Source organism: Pleurodeles waltl, chromosome 7, assembly GCF_031143425.1.
Source record: "Pleurodeles waltl isolate 20211129_DDA chromosome 7, aPleWal1.hap1.20221129, whole genome shotgun sequence".
In the NCBI taxonomy this organism is placed as follows: Eukaryota; Metazoa; Chordata; class Amphibia; order Caudata; family Salamandridae; genus Pleurodeles; species Pleurodeles waltl.
Window position 1 is genome coordinate 916,281,593 of NC_090446.1, and position 22,181 is coordinate 916,303,773.

General features: G+C 44.2%; 1 protein-coding gene across 2 annotated transcripts in view; it reads right to left on the minus strand.

Moving 5' to 3' along the window:
* Window positions 1-1,217: 1,217 nt before the first annotated feature.
* Window positions 1,218-22,181, minus strand: part of ATOX1 (antioxidant 1 copper chaperone) — a 99,002-nt gene continuing 78,038 nt past the window's right edge. For both annotated transcript variants that reach the window (XR_011194161.1, XM_069199591.1), the window contains exon 4: window positions 1,218-1,405. The gene's annotated coding sequence lies outside the window, so the exon portion shown is untranslated. The remainder of the gene's footprint in view (window positions 1,406-22,181) is intronic.

A 22,181-nucleotide genomic window follows, 5' to 3' on the forward strand; every position in this document is an offset into this window, starting at 1 on the left:
TACCAAGCCAAGAATGCATTTATTTGGGCAGTGTCACACCCCAAACAACTCCTCCCCCTTCCCCGATGCTTTGCTCCTTGATGCAACTTGCACTGCTTTTTCTGTTGCTGTGATGTAAGCTTGCAAGTGCTAGTGTCTGTACTCCACTTTGTGAGCATGATGCTGCCCCTGTAACCTATGATTTATGTGTTTAAGTGACGCTTGTACAACGACTGCACACGCTGTACGTTTTGTGTTGGAAACAACAGTATCATGCTGAACCCTGTATTGCACAATGGGGGTGCGTACATGTGTGTGAATAAAGCTTGTCCGGCTTCTGAATATGATCTAGCTTTTCGGTTTGAGTAAAGCTTGAACTTGGGCTGTTCATAATATACCTCTCGAGAGAATGAAGAACGTGGGATGTGTGATATACGTGTTCTGCATGTGAGAGAAGTATGCACTGCTTCTGCCTATTTTTCCCCTCATGTTTAGCTTGTAATACTGCTGCCCTGGTTTTACCCTTTGTTAAGAAAACCTTGGCTAGTTGAAGTCCGTACGCTACCCGTTATGAATGGAATATGGGGGTTGCTTGACTGCTGCTGCCCATTCTTTACATGCGCGAGCTTCTGGAGCAGGCTGCACAGCTGTGATTTGTGATATACCTTGTGTATGGTGGGGATGTAAAGAGAATGTACACTGCTGTAGTTGCGCCTTTGCACTGTATTGCAACATTTTATATAGCGCTTACTTCCCTGCGTCGAGTATTGAAGCATTTGCATACATAAGCAGCATGCTGCACAGTGTAGGGTTTGTGTTTGGAAGGGTTTGTGTTTTGATCCTATGTGGGAAGTGTTTCCGTTTCACGCATGAGGACCATCCAGGTGTTGTTATCGTGTTATGTGGTGCAGCGCTTAGCAGTATGGATGGATGAAGAAGTGTGAGATCTAAGCGGGCACTTCATGGTTTTCAATAAGCTGGCAGCTCTCAGCAACTTCAAAGGTTCCTTTAAGGTATGTTTCATTACCATAGTCCACTTTGCTGGTTACTGCATTGGGTTGTCTACTTGTTCCATATGTGACATCTTGGACTGACTTCTTCAGCCTGTGACTTAATTCTTCTTCCAAGTGTCACTTGAAACTCTGTTACCTGTGCAGTTTATGAAAGAAGGCTGCACTCTTTTGTTTCACTTCCAAAAAACAGATTTACTTCTAATCACAAACGCGGTGTCCATGAACTTCAGAAATGTGCCAAAGGCATTTTATTAAAAGACGGGTGAACACATCATAGAAGCATGATTACAAATAAAGGCGAGGGTACACAATGTGTCCTTCGTGGGGCAGAGCTTCCCCCACTCCATCTCTCCTAGCAGCTGATTCGGCGCCGAAGGCTAGTGGATCATGTCCTGACGCCATTTTACTTATTTCTGTTAAAGAAAGAAGCAGGGAAAAAGAAGTTAGCAATCGAAGATCACCACCTGCTGGACATATGTAGATTAACATGCATATGTAGATTAAAATAACAGAATCAGGCGTTCGCACCTCAAACCCAGAGAGAACATGCAAAGCTAAGAGTACAAATAATTGGTGTTTTATTTCCGACGAGCATCCAAATATGCCCTTTCGCTTACCGGCCCCTCAAACTTGGTGACTCATATTTACTATGATTTTGTGTACAGACTGTGTAAATTTACTGAGCCATTCAAAGCCATTTTAATTGGTTTTGCGTGGTTTAGTAAATACAAAGCAACACAAGGCAATGTTACTTTGCATCGGATAGCCTTAACAAGGGTGGAGCATGGGTGTTTTCATTCATCCACCCATATATTTTGACACAAACCTATAGTTATAAAGACCTGTAAACGCGAGTTTGCCCCAAAATGGTGTGCCTACCCGACAGAAGCATAACAAGGAAAAATCTCTTGATTTCTCTCCGTTAGTTCCTCTTTCCAACTATGCTGCCTTCTGCAGTACACATACAAATAGGAATATGCCTCAAAGGATTGTTTTTGTGTAGGAAGGGTTGCGTTCCTGTCAGTGCCTAAAATGGAAAAATAGAAGTGCAGGTACTCTGTACCAGAGTGCCTGCTTATTTCTGAGAAGCGCCAGTACTCTCCAATTAAAAGTATTACATTTATCTTGAGAAGTGCAGGTACTCTCCCTCTCAAAATAAAAAAGTGTCAGTACCGGACAGTACCCGCCCATTTAAAGCACTGCTTCCTGCACAAAAACTATCCTGCCTGTAGCACAGGCACAATTGCACTATGGTGTAATGTTACCTGCAATGGTGCTAGGCAACACATAGTGCACCATTGCAAGGAAAGAGCAGAAATGCGCCATTTGTAAACATGGACAATTTCTGCTCTCTCCCTTTCACACAATGCTGCGCCACATCAGTTAATTTTTAATGTGCCTCTATCTTTCTTAAAAAGCTTTGTAGCCTGAAGGGACAGAGTGTGTGTATAACTCCAAAAGGTCTTGCTTTGCAGAACTATTAAGCCTTCAATAAAAATAAATAAGCTGATGCTAGGACCGGTTTCGCCTTCATTTGGGCTCATCAGCCAGGTATAGCTTGGTTCCAGTGATAACTAGGGCGAAACCAGTCCTGGGTTGCTTGCGTTCCAGTTCAGGGAGGACCTGGCCTGGCAGTTTGGGTTAGAAGGTTCCCACTGGAGCAGGGACAAGACTGATTTGCATATGGCTGGATTCAAACTGAGATGGCATGGTGTGCAAAATAACAATAGAATGGGATGTGGCCCCAAGAAATTACCAGTGGCTGAGATTAATTCAAGCATTCCAGCCATTACTTTTTGTATACTGTAGTGTGTCACCCTAAGTGGGACAGGTATGTTAAGAAGTGGGTTCCCTGCACACTGTGTCACTGGAACCAAGTTATTCCTGGTAGATGAGCTCTAATCAGTACTGGGTTGCTTGTGCTCTAGTTTGGGAGGACCTGGCCTGTCAGTTTGGGCTGGACTGTTCTCACTGGAGGAGGGTCAAGACTGATTTGCATAACACTGGGTCCAAACTGAGGTGGCGTAGTGTGTAAAATAACGATGGACAGTGATGCAGCCCAGAGTATACTTCAGTATCACGGATTGAACAGCCACCCAGTATTGTTTATTTGTAGTTTTAAACAACGTGAACTCCACAGCAGAGTGATTTGCCTAGAAGAGTGAAGCACACCAAAATACAATGTGAAAACGCTGAAGGTTAAAAAATACAGGCAAAAAATGAGGTATATAGGAGATTAGGAGACATAAGGGTGAGTATAAACTATAAAAATGTTGTTATGGGCATTTAGACCTACATGGTGGAAGTAACCAGAATATATTAGTGTCTTTGCATCAAACTGGGTTTAGAGACAAGTCTCTGCAGCATGGTGATGGGTTAAAGTCCAGAAGTCAGACTTCTCGCCAGTGAAGATTTAGTTCATGCCAGCTTTCTCTTTGGTCACTAATTACTAGAAATGGTAGAATCCAGTCATACTTGGAAATGTCTATTGAAAAGTAACTCCTTGAGTTCATTTTTGAAGTTGTCATAGTTGGAGCTCATCCTGAAAACTGAAGGGATAGAGATCCATATGCCGGGGACACTTCCCAAGAAAGACTTGTGTAGAGATTTTGTTTAATAAAACAAAGGAGTTTCTAAGATTACACATTATGCACTTCCAAGAGTACAGACGCTAACTGGGAACATTAATTTGTGTGCCAAGATTCCATGGGCTTATGTACAATGGAAGCCTCTTTAACTAAAATTTCTGCCTTCCGCAGAACACCATTTTGAGGTGATTATGATCCAGGTGCTCTGGTCTGATCTTTTGGTGGGACCAGGTGGATCTTGATTATGCCAAATATCAGGGAGTTATTGTAGCCGATTCCTGAAAGCACCAGTTATTTGACATCTGTTCTGACGTCTTCGGTGGAACTCTGCAACTGCCCTTTGTAGTGGATACATTGATTGTGCTGCTAAGGCAGTAAGTCAAGTACGAGTTTATCTTAATCACAATCTATCTGGGACGGGGTCCTAGGAGTGCGAGGATGGCTTAAGATGTATGATGGAGTACACCAAGTAATTTTGCGTTACTTTCTTAAATTTGCACCAAGTGCCATCATGTTTGTGGGTCAGGGATGATTCACAATGTTCTGAGATAGAAAACTCGATCATTAAAACGTTTTATTCAAATAATTGTGAGAATGTTTAAATGTTCTCTATGGAGTCAGACATTAAAAGATATTGGGGAACGTGTGCTTTTTTCTGATGTTGAAATGTTTCCTTAGCCTATTTTTTCACAGGTTGATTTCCAATTTAAGTAAAGTTTCCTTGGTTTTGAATATGTTTTTGTATTCTTTTCATTGTTTTTCAGAGGGCTTGGAGTGTTTGGTTTCAGTAGTCCTTGTGCCTTAAGCGTTATGTGACTAAGACTTCTATCTTCTGTTAACTCTTACATACACTTATATGTATCCATTTGATATTACTTTGTCTCTTTTTGTTAATATCCAACTTCTGTCATAAGCTGGTTGTAGTTAAATCACATAGCATTAGCAGTAAATTTAGTATGAGCTGTCATAGGCTTCAATGAGAGTTAGGATATCAGGACTGATTTTGAGGTCTCACTTGATGGCGCAGCTATCACCAGACGTGACGTGATCAACCTAAGGAAGAGTATTAAGACTCAAATCCATAGTCAACCATAACTAAAACACATAGTGCGTATTTACAAGTCCAAAGATGCCCCAAATTGCAAACATTGCACACTTTTTTTTTTAGGCATCTAATTTACTAATGGGGCCACTTTTATTTTGGGGCCTGGGCCTATTTCTGTACCAGTCCCTCCCTGGCGTTGTCAGTGCAACTTGACACTAGGGCTAATATTTCCAAATATATGTTTAAAAGGGTTTCCATTCTCTTGGCAAATGTAATATTTTTACAAACTCAAGTATTGTCACCTAGTAGTACTGTTGCTCTGATTTAAAGGCAAAACAAATATATAAATCCTGGAAAATTAGGCTGAGCTAGGTAAGAAGTCAAAATAAGCCCAAGATGTTGCACATGGAGTGGGCCGCTTGACAACTATGTTTATCGCAGATGTAAAAGTACCAGTGTCACAGCTTTAAACAAAGTTAAATCTTTATTGTATGTACCCGTTTGGACATCCGTGTCAGAAAATTCTAGGCAGTCTGTAAAGTAGCCGGAATCATGATTCGATGTTAGTAAACTTTTTCAAACCATGTACCTCTTTATGCTGTTTTTCGCAGTTACAGAAGTTTTTGTTGTTGCTAAGGCGGTCGCCATGCTTTAACTCTAGCTTTTGGTGACTGCGTTCAAATATATTTAGATTTCTGATAAATGTTAGTTTCCAACATTATTTCTTGTTTTGTCTGAAAGTGGCCTGCATGGACAAAGGGATGTCTTTGCTTTGGTAAACATTTGGAATTACCTTCATCATTATGATCTCTCCCTTCCAAAAATCATGCCCGTCAGATAACGTAAGCTGACTGGCTAAACACCGCCTATGGAATATACCAAAAACTGATAGTGGGCGTAGACCCTGCTCATTCTTTTCTATTTTTGACTTTATTATTGCGTTTCTCCCTGTGTTTCTTCTTGTATGGCTTTCCTTCCTCTTCTTGTGTTTGTCCTCCCATGGTGCATATCCTTCATTGCATCCTTTTGATTGGCTGACTTGATTCCTTTCACTGCTCTCTTAAAGGGACCTTTTTGCCTTGGCTTTTAACATTTCAACAGTGCGTCTTTTCCTTTCTCTAATCTGCTGTTTCTGTCTTCACATTCTGTGTTGCTCCCCCTCCATATGCTTTCTCTCCCCCTCATGTGCTGCTTTCCCATTAGATGCCCAGCCTTACCTCACAAACGCCTTGTTGCTCCCTTCTCCCCTAGCCCAACTTTTTTAAATCTCCTCTCATGGCTTAATGCTCACCCGATGGTGCCCCCTGCTCATGTCCCTTTACGTCGCCCATGTGCTCCACATACCTTTCCTTTGTTGCTACCCCACCTCTCATGGTCCCTAAAATAAATTTCTTTTTTCACTTTTTTTCGAGGACCTGACAGCTCCCATAGACTGCCGGGCCACTAAACTTTAACAAATGCACTTTTGCATACCTTAAAATTAATATTTTTTTTTATTTATTGCTTCAGGTGGCATCAGCCACCTTGGATTGGTAAGTAAATAAATAAATAAAATGGATATAGCGTCATTCATTAGGCTCAAACATGTGGTTATGCATGCTTGCATAAGTCACCATTTGTGCGCCTACTGAATGACATGGCCTCATCACAGCATCATGCATACACACTCATGTGTGTAAAGGCCTGTTGTGGACTATACAAAAAACCTTCTGTGCGCTTTAGCCGACCCATTGCTTAGCAGTGGTTGCCTTTCTTGTCACTCTGATCGTTTTTCTTTTTAATCAGTAGCTTTCCTTTTCCATCGTATGTTTGGCCCTTCCTGTCTTCTGTCTGTGCAAACCCTGGAACATAGTCTCCTTACCATCCTTTTAACTGGATTACTTGTATCATTCTGTTATTCACAATTAGGGAGCTACTTTTTAGGTCAAGCGCACAAGCGCTTTGACCTATTGTAAGTATTGTGGGATTTTACCCACGCCCACTGCACACCCATCACTTTCACTCATCTTGGGCTTGCCTTTCAAAAATCCTTTGTTATAATTGGTAAATGTTTTAAGTTTGTCCCTTCTTGGGGAGGTTTTGTTACCGCCTTGCAGACTGACCGTTACAATAATTACCCCATTGCCGATACGTTTGACTGCGAGTAAACTTTTTTCTTTTTGTTTCTCTCCTTCGCGCTCATGTTCGTGGCAATTTCAATCGGCTTGCTTATGTCAACTGTTTTACTTTTCATTTTCAATTTAAGTGGCAAGAAAAGTCCAGTTAGGAATTCACAACGCTAACAGCTCTAACTCAAGCAAATGCGATACCCATTGTATTGCAAATGCTTGTTTTGTATGGTAGCAGCACAGATGGAAGGGTGGCAGTCATGAGGAATGTATCAAAGTCCCAGCACCCTCCCCTCAGAGTGCAGTTTTGTGTTTAAGAGAAATATGTGGTGCCCAAGGATATACTAATCTATTTGGATTTTTAGGCCTGGCTAAGAATGCACTGGTCGTCTGAACTTATGAGATCAACAAAAAGAGCATTTAAAGTACTACTGAGACATGGGTTTAGGCTCCATCCACATGTTAGTTATACTGCGTACAGGACTTGATTGGACTAAATTTATGTGCTTCCAAACACTGACTGTATTTTACTTTTTTGGCTTGTGGCAAATCTTATAATTGATACAGCAGAACTTTGTTGATTATGGTAGCAATTATCTTGACTATAGGTTTGATCTGTTTATTATAAAATGCTACAATAAAGGCACTAAGTATTTATTGTGAAAAGCACTTATGTGTACTTGCCGACCAGTGGTTGGTAAGGTGTAATGCCAATGCTAAAGGGTACAGGCTTCCTAGGTTTACTGGGAAAAGGTATGCCAGATTTCTTAGGTTTAATCTGGGTATTATGAAACATTACGACAAAGCCAGTAGGCATGGCCAATTTATGGGAAGAGCCTGTGCTAAAGACAATAGGCTTTGAAGGATAGCTTGCTAATATACTGTGCTAAGCCGATAGGCAGGTATTCTTGTTACACTGAATCTCGCAGAGTACCATAGTAGTCAAGGGTTTTGGTGTTGGTGACCTACCCAAACCATTGAGATAGACAATTTGCTCTGCGATAATCCTTATTAGGCTCTATTATAAGGGTTTGATATTGTTTTGACAACTGTATTTTATTTTTTACATATTTTTATTTTATCACAGTATCCTTGATTAATGCCTTGTGGGAAGGCTTACGACTAACACAGTCTGAGTTGGTTATGGTGACAAGCAATAAAATAAAATAAAATAAAATAAACACCCCTCCCTCCAAAACCCTAAAGTAAACCAACCTTCCCACCAAAAGCCCAAATAACACTAACTAAAACACAAGCACTACACTTACATGCACTACACATTTACATACATTACACACATGCAATAAACACACATGCATCACACATAAAAAAAAAAAAAAAAGTACTTACCCATAGGCTGTGTGTCCTGCTCCTGTGCTTCTGCTCCCCGACAGAGGAAGAGCTCCCCTAACCAATCCAGATGCTGCTCTCATGTCGTTAACCAGCATGAAAGAAGTTACTGGATTGTATGGAGCGTCCTGGCTGGATGCTCCTTCAGGCCCTGGAAGTCTGTGCCTCGTCTCTACCCAGCTGTCTCAAGACAGCTGGGTGAAGAGCTTCAAAGTGCACATGTCACTTTGGATGGCGCAAAGCAGCCGGCCAAAGTGATATGCGCACTTTGGAGCATCCAGTCAAGGCACTGCTCCAGCCCTCTGCTGCCAGAAGCAGAGGCAGTCCACTGCTACCTCTGTTTCTGGCAGCAGAGGGCATGCCCAGCATGTCTCTGGGCCAGTGCGCGCTGCGTAGGAAGAAATAGAATGGCAATTAAATCTTTTCTTTGAAATTCTATTTCTTCCTGCTCAGCTCGCAGTGGCATGGGAGGGAGGGGGGCTCTCCCATCCTCGAAGAGAAAATGCCACTGAGGATACTATAGCTATCTACGCAGTGCAGTCATTTGATGCTTCTCATTTCATCAGCATCTGACCTCTTCCCCTAAGCCAGGAGACCATTATGGAATGCTGTTGTCCAAGTTTTCATTCTAACATTCCAAGATGGCCAACACATTGGTTCTAAATGTGGCAGCCATGCTGAAACTTTAAAGCACCAATAGACTATTTCAATACCTCTGCAAGGACACCCACTATGTTTAGTTTAGTTACTGCGAGCATATGTCTGCCCTGTTTAGACAGCAGTGTGTTTTCCTTTTTCTAACTATGCTTTCAATTTATCTTGCATGTATTGTTGAGTTTGTGTGTGTTTTATTTTGGTTGGGTCACAGGGTGAATGCAGGAAAGAATGAGTGGATGGATGGATCGATGTGCAAGTGCAAAGAACTTTGATAAAGTGCATGTGTGATGACCTATTAAGTGCCTTAACCCATCAACGATGCAAAAGGACCTCAATCATAAGCCAGATGTAGTTGTATTACGATTGCTTATTGATGTTTACTGAAGCTTCCAACTCAGATCCTGCTTATGTTTTAACTATCCGCAGATTTAGGTTTTGGTGCAATGGAGGGAGAAAGGGAACCCGAAAAGATTTGCCAAATCTATTTGTGTCAGTGTTAGGTTCATGGTATCTGACCATACCCTATTCATGTGCGAGAGCGGAGCCCTATTGTTTCTGGTCATTATTTTGGAGGACATTTCAGAAGTTGCTATATTTTTTGAGTCACTTCTATGTAGGTTGAAATGCCCCAAGAAGACGGTGAGACTGGAATCCTCTGCAATGAGTTCTAACAGATTTTCAATAAGCAGAAGGTTTAGGCAGGAGGATGGTAGATGATGTGAAACACTGTAGATTTTGTGGCATATATTTTTATCGATGGACAGTGTTTGAAAAGTGGGAAACCATTTAATTTTCACATTTGTGCATTGCATGGCAGATCTGTGGATTAGGGCTATCCCACCTCCGATTTTCTTTTTTTGTGATCTTAGTCTATGAGTGTGATCTCAGAAGAGATGGGGAGATCGATGGGAGGTATTGGTAAGCCAAATATCAGTAAGAGACAATCAATCAATTTTGAGCAGTGTTTGGCCACTGATCTGTAATTGTGAAGAACACACTTAATAGGGGAAGAGTTCTTTTTAGGGTTAGGGGCTGAGAATGTTGGAAACAAAAGGAGGTTGTTGGAATTCATATGGTTTCTGGGGTCCTGTGTGCAATTACATTGTAATAGATGTTTCAATGTAACACATGTGGATTATGGATGTTACAATGTAACAAATGTGGATTATTTTTGAGAGAATCTTATTTGGAATGGCCCTTTGATTTTTTGAGTTATGTTCTTAGTTTGAGGGCCACTGGAAAAGAGGATGAGCTTGAAAGCAAGTTATCATTTTGTTAGACTTGGCACCCTTGGTGTGGCTTCCCCTATCGTTTTGCCTCTGCTTCCTGTGTTGTTCACTGTGTGCTGGACTTTGTTTTTGCTAGTTTTGGTACTCTGGGCACTTTACAACTGCTGACCAGTGCTAAAGTGCAACTGCTCTCATGGCTTTTTCCACGACTGGCATATTTGCTTTACTAGTAAGTCCCTTGTACAGTGCTCTAGAGGTGCCCAGGGCCTGTAAATGAAATGCTACTAGTGGGCCTGCAGCACTAATGGTGCCACCCACATGAGTAGCCCTGTAAACATGTCCCAGACCTGCCACTGCAGTGTCTGTGTGTGCAGTCATGCACTGCCAATTGGTCCTGGCAAGTGTACCCAAGACCCTAGGTAGCCCCTGGGGCAGGGTGCAGTGCATTGAAAAGGTAGGACATATACTGGTGTGTTTTACATGTCCTGAAAGTGAAATACTGCCAAATTCGGTTTTCATTACTGCAAGGCAGTTTCCCATTGGGAGCAGATGGAGATTTGGAGTTTGGGGTCTCTGAGCTCACAATTTAAAATTACATCTTTTGGTAAAGTTGTTTTTTAGATTGTCAGTTTGAAAATGCCACTTTTAGAAAGTGGACATTTTCTTGCTTCACCATTCTGTGCCTCTGCCTGCCTGTGGAATCCACGTCTGGGTCAGAATGACAGTTGGGCTGTTTATGAATTCCCTCTAGACAGTGACACAAAGGGAGCTGAAGAGTTTCCTCAATATCCTGATGAGTCTCCGGGGCTAGAGTGGTGAGGGAGAAGCTGACACTCACACTTGAAAGGGCTGTGCCTGTCCTCACACAATGCATTCTCCAACCCCCTGGTGTGTGTCAGGGGCCAGCCCGGGGAAAGGCAGGATTGTGTGAACAACAAAGACTTTCATTTGAAGTTTGCCTACTTCAATGGCAGAAATGGGTATAGGTAGTGGACCCAAAACCCAAGAGTTTTTGATTACTTCTGGTTCAAGAGGAACCTCTGCAAAGGAGAAGAGCTGAAGAGCTAGCGGAGTACTGCCCCTTTGCCTGTGAGTGTGCTTTGCTGGGTTGGCCTGCAGTTGCTGCTTCTGCCTTTGAGAGGACAAAGACTGGACTTAGCTGTGTTTTCCTGATTGTGAAGTACCTCCAAAGCTTGGACTGAGCTTGCCCCCTGTTCTGAAGTCTCAGGGCCATCAAAGACTTCCTCTGCCAGCACCTGGACTCTCTTGCTGAGACTCCTACCTGCCAAGTGGTGACCAATCCAGTTCCTGGGCCCTTGAAAGGAGAAGCTGGTAGAACCAAGGCTGAAATCCACACACTGGAGCCGTGCTGGAGAAAAATTGACACACCACCTGCATTGCGGCTGGGAAATCAACGCAACACCTGTGTTCAGCTGCCAAAATTGACGCTACACCCACACAGAGCGGCTCTTCACCACTGTGCGTCAGGATTTCGCACTCATCATCCCTGGGCGTCAAAACCACAGTGAACCTGCGCGGACTCTAGGTTGCCTGTCCAGAAATTGGTGCATCGCTTTTCTGCGAGAGAGAAAAACACATCGCCTATCTGACCGGAGAAGAAATGACTCACAGACTCACTTGCGAGTCAGGAATCGACGCATCACTGACTTTGCCGATGCATGCTCGCCCATGCGGCTTCATTTTTTAAGCAAACCAGGTACGTTGTGTAAAATCAACACATCCATTGATTTCTATGGATTAAGACTCTTCTTAACTTAAAAAATTCATAACTTTGCTTGTGTATATTGGATTCTTGTCATTTTGTGTTTTCACTGTATTACTGTGTGTGTTGGTACAAATACTTTACACATTGCCTTTGAGATACACCTGACTGCTTATGCCAAGCTACTTAGGGGGTGAGCAGGGGTTGTCTTAGGAGTGCAACTCCCTTATCCTGACTAGAGTGAGGGTCCCTGCTTGGAGAGAGTGCAAACTGACTGCCAACCAGAGACCCCATTTCTAACATACTTGTATTGTTTTCTAGCTGTGAAACTGTGTTTGTGATAAGAGAATCTAGTTTTTTGTTAACAGACTAAAAATTCTGTGTTAACTGTGGTACTAACTGGTGGTGGAGGATTCTTGGTAGGAAGTCAGGATTTAAGTGAGTGGTGTAGTCCTATCTTAATAACAGTGTCAGAAGTGGTGAGTAGATACTGAGTACTGTTGGCACATAGGCTCTTTCTTTCAAGGAGCCAACATCTAGGAGAGGGTGTGTGAGGGTTCTGGGTGGAAAATGTTCCATGAAGTATGAGTGGGGAGGTCCAGAAATGTACAGATAGAGGGTACTCTTCAAGTGTTTGGACTTTGTCAGGTTTATGTTGTGGCGAATTAGTCGTACAACAGCCAAAATTTGATAGGGTGGAAGAAAGCAATAGTGGATGTTCGAGTGGTGGTCCCCTTAAAGTAGTAGGGGCCCTTAGGTAGCACATCATAATTGAAAGCACAGTCTGTTAGGTAAAAGACAGGAACAAACTGGTATGTGATCTTAGGTGCGGTGGTGGGAATGTGGAATGGTAGACGCGTAGACTGAAGTGAGGGGTAGGGCACAGACAGAGGGTAGAAGTGGGAGAGGTTTCTGAGGGGAGAACAAGGTTTGCTGGAGCTGCTGTTTTGTGTTTATAAAAGTATTTGAATTCATAGACAAACTGGACATGGTTTTCATTCGAGGACTGCATGATGATCTTGCAGTTGTTAAAAATAGTTACTGACATTCTACACAGAATGGGAGTTGATGGGGCAACTGATGGTTTCTTCTCATTCAAAGGGTTCTTTATCAAAGTTTTCCTCTCAAAAATTAGTATTACGAGTGAAAAAAGAATGGCAGTTTTTGCAACCTTTGCACAAAGTGATAATGATCAGTTATGAGACTTACAGGAATTTTCTTATGACTTTTTGTCCAATGTTTTTTGTAGCATTTTTGGGAGTTTTTTTGGTCAAAGTCCAAGACTGTTAAACTGTCTGTGTTGAGATCTGAAAATGAAGCAATGTGAGGCTGTGAATCCCAGAGCACAAAATTTTATAAATTTATTGGCAACAATAACCCAAAGATTGAGCAAGGGAAGACAGCAAGATGATGATGTATGATGGAATAATGAAATAGTATTCCTGGGGGCTCCTTGACTTAGGGGGTCATTCCGACTCCCACCGGCTGCGGTAACCGCAGGGCCGGCGGGAGCCGCCGAATGTCCGCACCGCGGTCAAATGACCGCGGTGCACATTCTGGCTTTCCCGCTGGGCCGGCGGGCAACCGCCAGGAGGCCGCCCGCCGGCCCAGCGGGAAAGCGCCTTCAACGATGAAGCCGGCTCCGAATGGAGCCGGCGGAGTTGAAGGCGTGCGACGGGTGCAGTGGCACCCGTCGCGATTTTCAGTGTCTGCAATGCAGACACTGAAAATCTTTGTGGGGCCCTGTTAGGGGCCCCCTGCAGTGCCCATGCCATTGGTATGGGCACTGCAGGGGCCCCCAGGGGCCCCACGACACCCGTTCCCGCCAGCCAGGTTCTGGCGGTCAAAACCGCCAGAACCAGGCTGGCGGGAAGGGGGTCGGAATCCCCATGGCGGCGCTGCCTGCAGCGCCGCCATGGAGGATTCTTCAGGCCAGGGGAAAACCGGCGGGAAACCGCCGGTTTCCCTTTTCTGACCGCGGCTTTACCGCCGCGGTCAGAATTGGCCTGGATGCACCGCCAGCCTGTTGGCGGTGCATCCGCGGTCCCCGGCCCTGGCGGTCTATGACCGCCAGGGTCGGAATGACCCCCTTAGTCATTTAGAGGGGCAGTGGACCTGATCATGCTCAGGAGAGCTATTTCATAAGTATAAAGGGAGACAACATTTATAATTTGATGGTAAGGTTATTCAAGTGTTGGGGTTTCGACAGCAAAACTAATCTAAATACACAATTGTAAGAGTTTGTTCCAGGGATTAGAAGGGGTAATGGCAGAGGCCCGGTCTTGTTTGTGAAAACTAGCACGCAAAGCAGGATCTTGTTAGAGTTATGCTTCAGTACAACACAACGTTCACCAATTCTCTGGCCTCCAGAAGGAATGGTACATCTTGCAAGGGTTGGGCAGGTGGTAGAGACTGGAAGTGAAAGTCGAGGCAATTAATACCCAGACACACATTGCCCTGTTCTGTTGAAACAAACTTCCAGAAAGCAAGATGGTATATGATGAACTGAGCACAACCCATTTAGTTTTTCAAACTGTGTAGACAAGGACAGTTTGTCATGTGGTGTACATCAACCCACACTTCTTATACTCATGACAGCAAATTTCAAGGTACCTAGGGGCTCTGTGTCTTAGCCTAACTCTCTTCAACATATGCATGGCCTCACTGGTGGGCCTGGTGGAGAGCTTCAGGCTAAGAACAGTCTCTCATGCAGATGACACCCAGTCGCTGGTGTCAACTGAATCCAATCCTTGTCCTTTAAGGCCTGTATGTCAGCCATGGTAATATGGAAGAATAACTGCTGCCTTAAATTAAACAAACAAAACTGAGATTAGAATATTTGGTAATCCTTGTCAGATCTGATCCTGGTTGTGGTGCCCAGCAGAGCTCGAACAACCCCTTTCCACCTGCTAGGGTGGTCACAAACTTGAGTGAAATTCTACTCTAATCTATCCTTCAGAAACCATCCTAGCTGCAGCCTTCTGTTTTTGTCTTATAAGAGCCCTGAACAAACTCCTGGAATTCCTTGCCTTAGAAACCTGCAAAACCATCATACACACTCATATTACCTTCAGACTAGACTACACCATTTCCCGGTACCTAGGTCTCTCTAGGAAATTTATCCAATGGATCTAGCCTATGCAGAACTCAGCACCAAGACTAATTTTCAAAATTGCTCAAAGACTATCTGTGGCCAAACACTGTCCACTGGCTCTAGATTCCAAATAAAATTAATATTAAGGTTGTTACTGGAACTTATAAAGCCTTTCACAGTGCTGGTCCTAGTGTACAATTCATACTGGTTTCAACATTATTGTCCCACACGGATGTTAAGATCGTCTTCATCCTTACTCCTTAATATCCCCAAATTTAGTCCAACCAGAAAGGGCGGAAGGTCCTTTGCCTTCCTTGCAGCTCAACTGCGTAACCAGCTCCCCCTAAAAATACACCAACTTCCCACTGTCTTCCTTTTGCAAGAAGCTGAAAACCTGGCTCTTTACAGTAGATACTTTTTCACACATTCTTTACTCTGTTTGCTTCTGTCAGTGTTCCTTCTTCCCCTCTAGCGCGGGGATGCCCCGGATGGCAAGGCTGTTGCACTTTACAAAATTCCTCATTCATTCAAATAGTTATCACATGGGGAACACCTATAAGCATTTAGGGCATTGTAGGAATTACCAGCTTGATCATATTCCCTCTAAACTTGCCAGCCTAAACCATCTGCTTAAAGCGGCAATGAAAGAACTCAGGCCATTGAACCCTGCGACAAAGGTAAAAATTGGCAAAGTCAATAGATCTCACCTATGCAAGAGCTATTGGCTTTCCCAATATGTTTCAGCCATGTTGTACACCAGCTTGGCAGCTGTTAGCATGGCTAAAAGTTAGTGGCATAAAGGAGAGTGGTGTTGTATGTCAAAGTAGAGTGTCCTGGAGTACTGGGGTGTTACTGAGTAGCATAGAGAGTTGTGGGGTGGTGTAGAGTAGAGTTGAGTAGTGTGGAGTGTCATGGAGTGGCACAGAGTGGAGTGGCCTAGTGTTTTGGAGTCTTGTGTAGGGAGTAGAGTGGAATGACAGAGTGGAGTAGAGTGTTTTAGAGTGGAGTGGCATGTAGTGGTGTAGAGTGGAGTGGCTTAGAGGGTGTTGCATTGAGTCAAGTAGAGTGTTGTAGAGTGTTGTAGAGCACAGTAGATTGTTGTAGAGTGGAGTGGCATAGAGTGGAGTGGTGTAGTAGAACGGAATGGCATAGAGTGGAGTAGAGTGGAGTGGCATAGAGTGGTGCAGACTAGAGTAGAAGGGAGTGGCACATTGTAGATTGCAGTTGTGCAGAGTGCACTGGTATAGAGTGGAGTGGCACATGGTGGAGTGGCACAGGATGGAGTGGCGCAGGGTGGAGTAGAGTGGTGTAAAGTGCAGTGGTGGTGAATAGACTGTTTCAACGTACAGTGAAGTGGTGCAGAGTAAAGTGGAGTAGTGCAGAATACAGTACAGAGGTGTAGAGTAGAATGATGTAGAGTGCAGTGGCATAGAGTCGAGTAGAGTGCAGTGAAGTGGAGTGCAGTAGTGCAGAGTAGATTACAGCCGGGTACAGTATAGTGGTGCAGAGTGCATAGGCGCAGTGATGAGGTGCAGAGTGGAGTGCAGTGGCATAGAGTTTAGTAGGGCAAAGTAGTGTAGAGTTCAGTAGCGTAGAGTTCAGTAGCGGAAAGTTCAATCATGCAGAGCAGTGTCTTAGAGTGTAATGGTGTAGAGTGCATTACGTAGAGTGCAGTGGCACAGAGTACATTGTTTCAGAGTAGAGTCTGTAGAAAGCCAGGCTTAAGGTACAGTGGCGCAGAGTAGAATAGAGTGGCACAGAGTGCAGAGATGTAGTGCATATTGGTGTAGGGTGGCATAGAAAGCAATGGTGTAGAGTTCAGTGGCACAGTGCTCAGTGGCACAGAGTGTAATCTTGCAAATCAGTGTTAGAGTGCAGTGGTGTAGAGTGTATTAGCGCAGAGTGCATTGGTGTAGACTGCAGTGGCGTAGAGTGTGGCAGAGTAGAGTGCTGTAGAGAACAGTGACATACAGTACAGTGGAGCAGAGTAGAATAGAGTGGTGTGGTATTCAGTGGCACAGAGTGCACTGGCGCAAAGTGTTGCAGTGTATAGTCGGCATAGAGTTCAGAGGTGTAGAGTGCAGTGGTGTAGAATGCATTGTTTTGAGTAAAGTGGAGTAGAGTACATTAGGTAGAGTGCAGTGGTTTAGAGCATAGTGGTGTAGAGTGCAGTAAAATAAAGTAGAGTGGTGCAGCATACATTAGAGTGGCAAAGAATACAGTGGTGTAGAGTAGATTATTTTAGAGTGAAGTGGCATAGACTGCAGTTGCATAGAGTGTAGTGGTGCACAGTGATTAAAGTGGCGTAGAGTGCAGATGGTATAGTGTGCTGTAAAGTAGAGTGATGAAATGGCAATGTGCAGTTGAGTACAGCAGAGTGGCACACAGTAGAGTGACAGAGTTCAGTAGCAGAGAGTGCAGTATTGCAGAGTAGAGAGTCGTAAAGTACAGTGATGCAGAGTAGAGAGGCTTAGAGTGCAGTGGTGTCATGTGGTCATTTTAGCACGTCGATTGGGCATCTTTATTTTAGCTTCAGGCCTGCGACCTGTGCTTTTACCTATATACACATTTATTTGTTTATTCGTTTTATTATATTTTTAGCATTGCTTGCTTTTCAGCAGGGTTGTTTTTAATATTCTAATCTGCTACCTTTCTGCAAAAGCATTGTTGTGAGTTCCTTTGCATGACATTTCATTCTGTGCCCTGCTCAAACTTGTCATTGTACACAATAATTTACTTGGTATTGCCAGTCCAAGAGTTACGGAGTCAACCTTCAAACCATAGACATATTATCACGCCAGGAGGGTGGAGGGGACATTGCAGCCAGGCATCTTCCACTGTGTGGGACTTCGTTACAGCTTTGCAGATCTTGGGCTTGTCTTTCCAGCCAACCAGGAGGACTGCCAGCAGACCACCAGGCAGACCCCTGATTTTCTGGGTTCAGGGGCTCCTTCCGTAGACTACTGCGGGCAGAGGGGCTAACACTGCTATGCCCTCGTGTTAGGTGATAGAAGTGTAGGTAGGAATTCTTAGACTCATGATTATGTCATAGTGCTGGAACTGTTTATGTGTTTTACTGTAATGGTCACAATCATCTCTAAGTCATGTTTCATCTTCCTAACAATTGCAGCTTATGCCTTTTTTCATGGAATGCAGCTGCTTCAATAAATGCATTGAAATGTACCTTGCATGTGTGAGACTTTCTGCAAATGACAGTAAGCGGTAAAATCTGTTCCACTACGACCTCCCTAAAAAGTCAGTGTCATGTTTTTAGGTTGCCACAAATCACCATTACTTTTCCAGGTTTGGGTGAGTGCAGCTAGCTAGTCGAGAAGGTCAGGACGACAGCGTCGAGTCAGTGTGGGACTAACTCAGTCACTCACACGCAGTGGTGCTGACACCTGAAACCAAGCAGTCTTACCCCAAGGTAAGAGTCCTACAACAGTGGCAAAGAGTAAAGTGGCGCAGAGTAAAGTGGCGCAGAGAGCAGTGGCATAGAGTACAGTAATGCAGAGGAGAATAGAGTGGCACAGAGTTCAGTGGCTTAGAGTGCAATGGCATAGAGTGTGGTGGCATAGAGTAAAGTGTTGCAGAGTAGTGTATGGTGGTGCACAGTACAGTTGGGTACAGTGTTGGTTTTGAGTAAAGTGGTGTAGAGTGCACTAGCATAGAGTGCATCGGCGTAGAGAAAAGTGGCGTAGATTGGAATAATGCAGAGTGGAATACAGTGCTATTGAGTACAGTGGCATCCAGTAGATTGTTTTAAAGTAAAGTGAAGCGGCATAGAGTGCAGTGACACAGAGAGTGCCATATTGTAGAGTGGCATTTGCACAGAGCACAGTTGCACAGAGTGGAGCGGTGCAGAGTGGACTTCTGCAGGGTAGACAGCAGTGGCATACAGTAGAGTGGTACAGTGTGCACCGGCACAGAGTGGTGCAGAGAAAAGTGGTGCAAAGTAGACTGCAGTGGGAGATAGCAGAGTGGCGTAGAGTGCATTGGCGTAGACTGAAGTGGAGGGGAGTGGTGCAGAGTAGAGTGGTGTAGAGTGGCGCAGAACAGAGTGGCGCAGAACAGAGTGGCGCAGAATGTTGCATAGTACAGTACAGTGGCATAGAGTGCAGTGTTACAAAGTAGATTGGCATAGAGTGCACTGTTTTCGAGTAAAGTGGTGTAGAGTGCATTGGCTTAGAGTGCAGTGGTTAGAGTTGAGTGCAGGAGCGTAGAGGAGAGTGGCACAGAGTAGCGTAGAGTGGTAAAGAGTGGAGTGGTGCAGCATAGATTGCAGTGGCGTGGAGTAGCACACAGTAGGTTCTTTCAGAGCAGAGTGAAGTGGCGTAGAGTGGAATGGTAAACAGAGTTGAGTCATGCAGGGTACAGTGGAGTGGCTTAGAGTGCGGTAGCATAGAGGGCAGTGGTGTAGAGTAGATTAGAGTGGCATAGAGAGGATGGCATAGAGTGCACTGGTGCAGAGTGGAGTGGTATAGAGTAGAGTGCACTGGCATAGAGAGCGGGTTTGCAGAGTAGAGTGGCATACAGTGCAGTGGCATAGAGCAGAGTGGTATAGGGTGCAGTGGTGCAGAGTAATAAAGTGCAGTGGCGTGGAGTGCTGCAGAATACAGTGCAGTGGGGTGGAGTATGCATGGTGTGCTCACGCACTTCCATTATAGACAACGCAGCTTCAATTTAAATGGCCATTACAATTGCACAGACATACAGTTTTACTAATAAAAGTATACAGGGAACAGACTATAACATGTTGAAATGTCACTACCTAGTGTATTGATTTGTTTTGATTGTATTAAAATATGTTTCTCCAACATTTCAGAATTACCCCCAGTAGCCAGCATGATTGTCACATAAATCCTCTCACTTTGAAGTCAGATAAAGAAAAGTAAACACCAAGCTCCCTCGTAAGACAGTGACAGAGATTTGATCTCGGACTCTGAATGCACAGCAAATGTGACAAGATAAGAACAAAATTGAAAGCCCTGTTTACAAAAAAGGAGCCCTCGGAAAGATACTGCAAATAAGGTTTGGGCAAGGGAAGGGACAAACTCAAGCTTGACAGCCTAAAACAAATAATACCAGCAAATAGAAAGCAAGAAAATGAGAGTTACGTACTAAAAAGCCAAAAGTAAAGCAACGGGCAGAATGCTTTCCCAAGGAAGCTTTCCAAACATCTCCAAATGTCGCTAGCAAACTACACTGCTCTTTCGACCTAAAAATGAATTCAAAATCCTATAGCGATTCGGTACATGAACGAATGATTTCAGCCATTCAAACATCCACGGAACAAAGAAAAGTCCATTCTACAGATCCATATGCCACTACAAAAGCTACAAAGGAAGGAGGTCCCTATTTTGGTTCAAATGAAAATCAGATACTATCTTCAGGAAAAAATATATCCTTGTAAATAAGTTCTCTCAGTTCTCAAAGTCTCTTGTTGGCGGTGATGGGCATGAGGAAAATAAAGTTGAGGGAACGATAATTGCCTGAAATTCAATCCTATCCCATCCAGCTGGTCAAAATGGGCAGACTGTAAGCCTTACAATACCAAAAGAAGGTCCTGGAAGGGGAGGGGAGCCAAAAGCCTATGCCCACTGAAGCATGAAAGTCAAGTAAAGACATGAAGATTGTATAGTCACCTCTGCATTGCCCAACAGAGCTCAATAAAAAAAAGATCACGGCCAAGTGGATTTAGAGAGTGTACAGTAGAAAAACAAGCATCCGCCCTCAGGAATTCCAAAACCTCACAACAGAGGGTAGTCGTAAAACGTGAGCACAGTGAACAGATTTACAACGGTGTGAGTAGGAAATCAGTATGACTTCCTGCCTGCATTGCTAGAGAGTTAAGAACATCAATCTCCATCTGATGAAGGAAAGGTCATGGAGAACCCACTGCTAAAGTGGAGTAGGAGCAGGGAGGGGGAGGAAGCACTCCTATTAAATCACCATCTGGTAGTAAAGAGGAAAGTAGGGCATCTGAATCCAGAATGGTGCTTAGAAATACCAGGAATATTTCACTCCTGCTCTTAAAGTACAAGTTACTTGCCTTTGGTAAAGATATATGTGGTAGAGACATATTCTAGTTGCAGATTCCTTACCTTTTGAATTCTCCAAGGCGAATGGATCCGGAGACATTTTCTTCGAGCAGTAGCTCTGAGAGTCGTTAAGTGGAGTCGGTCGACTCCGCGGACATCAGTGGCGTTGTGTTCACTGTGATGACATTGCGGTAGTATATAGGCGCCATCCCGGTGCGCTGACGTCAGTTTCTTTTCATGACTTTCCATGCTAGAAGTGCAGAGCCATGAAGAACTCTGATGGTGGTGCGCCAAAACTAGGGCCCTTTAAGGAAAGTTCCTGCCCCTAGAAATCAGTTCACAGAGCAGGGAGGATAGGCGGGTCGGTAAGCAATCTGCAAATAGAATATGTCTCTACCAGATATATCATTACCAAAGGTAAGTAACTTATACATCTGATAGAGGCTTCTAGATGCAGATTCCTTACCATTTGAATAGATACCCGAGCAATACCATTCCCGGAGGTGGGCTGCAAACCAATATCACACCAGGAAATCCTGTAGGACTGAACAGCCAAAGTAGCCGTCCCTACAGACCTGACTGTCCAGGCAGTAGTGCTTGGTGAACGTGTGCAGAGATGCCCACGTGGCTGTCTGACAGATATCCAGACTGGAACACCTCGTGCTAATGCTGTGGTAGCTGCAGTTGCTCTGGTTGAGTGAGCTCGCAAGCCCTCTGGGGGTTGCTTCATTGCCAAAGCGTAGCACATTTTGATGCATAGGTAGACCCATCATGAGATGGTTCTCTTTTGCACCACCTTCCCTATTTTCACCCCCACATATCCTACAAAGAGTTGATCGTCCACCCCAAAGTCTTTAGTACGATCAAGGTAGAAGGCCAACGCTCTTTATGGGTCAAGGCGGTGGAGTCTCTCCTCCTCATGTCAGGGATGTGGGGGTGGGTAAAACGTAGGAAAGGTGATAGACTGACCTACCTGGAAGGGTGTTGCTACTTTAGGGAGAAAAGAAGCCCTAGTGCGGAGTACCACTCTGTCAGGATGTACTGCCAGGAAAGGTGGTTTGGATGACAGAGCTTGGAGCTCACTTACCCTGCGAGCAGAGGTAATGGCAACCAAGAAGGCAGTCTTGATGGTTAGGAGCCGTAAAGGGTAGCTATGAAGCGGCTCGAATGGAGTGCACATTAGATATGTGAGGACTAAATTGAAATCCCATTGGGGCATGATAAATGGGATAGGTGGGAAGAGATGTGTGAGGCCTTTGAGAAACCTCCCACAGTGGGAAATTTGAATAAAGAAGGTTGGTCAGGTAGTCTCAGGAAGGCAGAGATAGCAGAAAGATAGCCCTTCAGGGTGTCT